Below are 6,000 nucleotides of genomic sequence, written 5' to 3' on the forward strand. Positions count from 1 at the left end.
GTCCTAAAACTTCTGCCTCCATGACCCAGCTCCAGAAAAGCAAAAAACTGATTTATGGACAAATGTAAAGATGGATTTCTATATATCATTTGCTGTTAAGTAACAAAGAACGTGAAGACAAAAGAGAAGAAAAAATAAACATAGTGTAGTATCAGTAAACAGAAATTCTACAAAGTCCCAAAAAAGACATCTATGACATAAAATTAAAAAAAAAGGGAAAAAAAAAACAAAGTTCAAAAAATCGAATTTAAAAAATAGTTACTGGTTATTCTTTTTTTTTACTCCGATTTCCGTCTCTTTCTTTCTTTTCTTCTTTTTTTCTTCAATGTCTCTTTAGGATCTCTGTACCATTTACTTGTAAACTCAAAATAACAAAAGTCTTGTAAACCTGCAAATTCAGTATCCATGTATTTTTGTTGTTTTTGTTTCTTTTTCCTTTCTGTGAAGGGTAAAAAGCTGTTTGGAATTCCCTGGGTCTATATTGCAGACTGTACTATTTTCACTTCACTATTCGGGAAAAAAAGGATTTAGAGATTAGAAATGTGTGTAAAAAATGTAGTTACCATAAAAACAAAATTGACAAAAGTACACCCTTACAAAAAATAAAAACCCTGATGTGCAAGTATGAATGAATAAGTAAAAACAATAGTAAATTAGGTCTAAAACAAGATAAATTATGAGGATTTAAAAGTTTGAATTTATTTCACATATGGATTTGGTTTACATATGAAACATAATCTTTAAAAGAACAAAGAAACGATTCTTTAAAACATAAAAACAGCTGTGGTACTGAAAACGTTCCTACCTCGGATGCATTTGTAGATTCATCAAAAGCCTCCAAAAAATCTGTGGGACTTTTCCTCAGAGTCTTGTCAGCAGGCAGCGTGTTGTCATTGTAAGAGGACACAAACTTAAAGTCACTGGTTCTAGATCCTGTTGTCAGGTACGCGTCATAATTGTAAGCGCTGCGTAAAGTTCCTGTGCCGTCAACATCTGCGTAATTAGGAGGCAGATAACCGCTGGGGATGGCAACTGCTCCATCAAACAACAGTCGGGGCTTTCTCCTGCGACAAAACCTCACACCCAAGATGATGATGATGAAGGTCAGGAAGAAGGTGGACACACAAACCAGAGCAATGATCAGATAGGAAGTCAGTTTGGAGTTCTTCTCATCGTAAGAAATATCCTTCAGTTCTGGCACCTCAGCCAAGTTATCCGAGATCAGTAAATACATGGCACAGGTGGCAGACAGAGAGGGCTGTCCGTTATCTTTGACTGCCACAATCAGGTTCTGTTTCATGCTGTCAGACTGGGAAATGTCCCGCTGCGTCCTGATCTCTCCACTGTGCAGACCAATGGTGAAAAGTCCTGGATCAGTGGATTTGACTATATGATAGGACAGCCAGGCGTTCTGTCCGGAGTCAGCGTCCACCGCGATTACTTTGGACACCAGAGAGCCTCCATGTGCAGCTTTGGGGACCAGCTCAGTCATGAAGGAGCTGCCCTCTGGGGCGGGGTACAGAATCTGAGGAGAGTTGTCGTTCACATCCGAGATGAACACACTCACACTCACGTTGCTGCTCAGTGGAGGAGAACCGTTGTCTCTGGCCATCACCTGCACTTGAAAACTCCTCAACTGTTCATAATCAAATGGCCTGACAGCGTGGATCAGCCCCGTGTCTCCATTCACAGAGACATAGGAGGACACCGGGGCTCCGTTCACCTCAGCAGCTAGCAGAGAATAAATCACTGTACCGTTTTGTCTCCAGTCGGGGTCTCGAGCGCTCACAGAACATAAAGTGGAGCCAGCTTGGTTGTTTTCACTCACATATGCGCTGTACGACTGTTCCTCAAACACAGGTGGGTTGTCGTTGATGTCGGCTACAGATAAGTGAACAGTTTTAAACGAGGACAGAGGTGGAGAGCCCTCATCAGTGGCACTGATGGTAATGTTGTAATCAGACACTAGTTCACGGTCCAGCTGTCCTGTGCTCACCACAGAATAATAGTTTTTGATGGAAGGAACCAACTTAAAAGGAGCGTTTGCTTGAATGGAGCAGCGGACCTGTCCGTTCTTGTCAGAATCTCTGTCCTGCACGTTAATGATGCCCACCTCTGTACCAGGAGGGGCGTTCTCTGGAATTGCACTCATTATTGATTTTAAATAAATTATAGGGGCGTTGTCGTTCACGTCAGTCACGTCAATCATTAATTTCGTATCCGATGAAAGTCCATAACCATCTTTTGCGTAAATGCGCATTTCGTATTTAGGATCGGTTTCAAAATCCAGCGGTCCGATCACTCTGATTTCCCCCGTTTTACTGTTTAAGGAGAAAACCTTCTTAGCTTTTTCTGTGATGCGACTGAACTCATAAGTCACTTCACCATTAACACCTTCATCTGCGTCTGTGGCTTTTACAGCAGCGACCACGGTGTCAATTTGTGCATTTTCAGGTAAACTTGCTTTATAAAAGGTCTGATTAAACAAGGGCGCATTATCATTTGCATCGAGCACCGTCACCTTTATAGTCACACTGCCTGATCGTTGCAGATTTCCGCCATCAATTGCAAATAAGGCGAAGTTCAAATCCTGCTCTTTTTCACGATCAAGCTCTTTGTCTAAAATCAGCTCGATCTTCTTGGATCCATCAGTATCATCTTGCACAGACAAAACAAAATGTTCGTTCTTTTCTAAACTGTATTCTCTTACTGTGTTTTGTCCGATATCCGAGTCGTGAGCTTCATTGACACGATATCTTGCTCCCCTGCCGACTGACTCGCTTATTTCCAATTTAACTACATCTTCAGGGAAATTCGGTGAATTATCATTTATGTCCTGGATAAGCAGTGAAATGTGATGTAGTTCCAAAGGACTTTCTAGAACCAATTCAAATCTAAGAACGCACGACATTTTCTCCCCACAAAGCTCCTCGCGATCAATGCGCTTTTTGGTCACAAAATTTCCCGTTTTCAGATCAAGATCGCAGAAGTGGTGATCCTTTCCTCCCGTGTCAATCCGAGCTTTTCTCTCAAAAAACTCCCCCAGTCCCAATCCCAGATCTTTAGGAATATTTCCAACAATGGAACCGGGCCTCATCTCCTCCGGAATGGTGTAGCTGAGGTCTGCAGCTTCGATGTTAATAAAAGAAGCAATCATATAAATGAAGCAAAGAAGACATATTAGTTTCGTCTTCATATTTTTAGCCAAAAACGGACTGTCGTCCACGAATTTCCGTTGCTCCAACACCCCAAATGTATTTGCCGCAGAGATCCAAGTCAGTCGGGAACAAAAGCGACTCTGATTCTCAGGCTGTGATGTGTGCTCGTTTAGAATGGGTGGAGGGAAGAAGCGGCATCCGCGAGTGAGCAGCGACATCAAGAGACCAACTCAAAAATATGTCCAATGATCAAAGAAGGAAAAACCAAGACCACAGTACAAGAGTACAAAAAAGTACAATTTCCTATTTGTAAATATGAAATTAGAGTGCATGAATCTGCTTTACTTCCTTTAGAAGACTTGCAGTGATTTGCAAATGGGCTTCAAAATAACTGAGTCAGCACCATGGAAAGAGGTAGTGTGCATTTCCAGAAAAAGTATAGGCCAGCTAAACTTGGACCAATTCCTTTTAAAGAAAACTGGTCATTTCCATTTTATGAAAACTGAACTCTCAGGGGTTGTTTAAAAATACTCAGAATTAAAAAAAAAATACAGTAAGACAGGCAAAACAAAACGTAGAGCAGGAATATTGAAATGATTACAATAGGAAATGTTGTAAATTAGACTCCAAAAATTTAATCAAATTTAAAAGATATTTCCCATATTCCATGAACAACTAGAAAACTTCCAAAATCAATTCCAAGTCTTTGAAATATCTCTGATATCATGAAAGATAAATTACAACTTAATTAATGAAAATACTACGTAGCAAATTCAAGTTTTTTCTAATAAATGTAATAACAGTTTGACCCTACATTTTGGGTTACAAAAGCTGTATCTTTTCCAGTTACGAGTACAAAATATAATATATTTCAACAGTAGAAACTAACATAAAACCTTTCACCAATAGTGGAAGAAATGTGTAAGATCACTAACATCTTAAAATCTACAACATTGATCTGTCTTCAGAACACACTGAATCCCTTTCGGGGTTGCTAAACCCAGCCCAGCTACTGTTCACTCAGGTGAAGGCGGGGTACACCCTGCAAGCTGCAGAATCACACATTCACACGGTCATACTCAAATACACATACAATTCAGAATCCTCAATTGACTTATAAAACATGTTTTTGGACTGTGGGAGGAAGCCAGAGTGCTCAGATATAACCCACTCATGGATGAGGAGAACAAGCAAACTCCACACAGAAAGGTTCCAGCCAACCTATGAAAAGACTAGGATAGATCAAAGCAGAACGGCCATGAGACATGAAATTAGTAAAAAAAAAATCACTTCTCCACTGGTAAGCCATTTCTCTATTTTGACCTGAATTACTAAACTAGATTTATGTTCAGACTTCAGACATAAGCATTCTTTTGATTATCATTATAAATGTTTCTAATCCTGTTTTAAAACTAGCCCAATGACTGTCAGTCAGTTTTTTTTCTTTTATTTATTGGAGCCTGTTTAACTTGCTTTGATTTGATACCAAATTTAGTAGTAGTCTTTTTGAGATAAAAATCCTTAGGTTTTTCTATTTGGTTTACCTTTTTGGGCTTAGGCACTTTTCATTGTATGGACTAAACAGAGCAAAGTTGATTGTTGGCCCTCACATGAGCCTTTTCTAAAATGCCAATTTTTCAAATGTGTTTCATGTTTCAACCCTTTTAAATTAGTGGCAGTGCACATTTATCAGAGCCTCACAGTTGGGATACTTCCCAATCTAAAAATCCCAGTCTCACATTTACAAGTTTTACCTGTTAATCCCTTTAAACCTTATAAATTTAGGAGGCCTAGATATTTGCTAATATTCTCTGACATTCTACATCATCTTTTCATGTTCATTCTTTTTGCGTCAACTAATAATCAAACAACGTTTTGTGATGAGACTGGGTTGAAGAGATAAAGCCAAATGCCCATACCCGAAGCACTGGAAACTGCCAAACAAAGGCTCCTGGCCTTGAGCAGCCACCTAAAGAGGTACACAAGAGACAATGAAGCCAGATGGATAAACAGGCTGTTCGGAACTTAACCTGCAAAAGAGTACGCTCAGTGGCAGTGTCAAAACAGCAGAGCAGATCCATCAAGGCTGGAAACTCAGTACTGGAAAATTCTATGGGAGAAAGAAACAAAAAATAACAGCAATGGTTCAGTGCCTAATCTCTCAGAGAAAAGAACATACCGACTTGCCTGAACTGAATCAGGGAACCATCAGAGTGGCAGACATCCAAGAAAGAGTCTCAGGTATGAAAAGCTGGACAACACCGGGCCCTGACATGATACATGCCTACTGGTTACAGATACTCACTGCACTCCATGAGCACCTGACAGCACAAATAAACCAGCTGCTAAGAGATGGGACTCACCCCATATGTCTAACAGAAGGGCGCACGATCATGATCCAGAAGGATCCCTCAAAGGGTTAAGTCTCATCTGGCCAATAACTTGTCTTTCCACAACATGGAAGCTCATATTAGGCATCATTGCAACCAAGACGAATAGGCACATGGATCAATACATCAGCAAAACACAAAAGGGTATTGGTAGAGCATCCAGAGGGGCCAAACACCAACTCCTGGTCGACAGAACATTCGCTCAAGACTGCACGTCGCCACACACCAACCTGTGCACAGCCTGGATCCATTACAAGAAAGCCTATGACTCAATGGCACACATGTGGATCAATGATTCTTTGGAGCTCCAACAGGAAAAGGAACATCTACAGAAGTCTAAGAAGCTTAGGAAACTCAATGAAAATGTGGAAAACCACCCTTGAAGCCAATGGCAAGCCACTTGCACAAGTCTCCATCAATTGTGGGACATACCAAGGTGATGCTCTGTCCCC

Source organism: Oryzias latipes, chromosome 10 (genome assembly GCF_002234675.1).
Source record: "Oryzias latipes chromosome 10, ASM223467v1".
NCBI lineage: Eukaryota > Metazoa > Chordata > Actinopteri > Beloniformes > Adrianichthyidae > Oryzias > Oryzias latipes.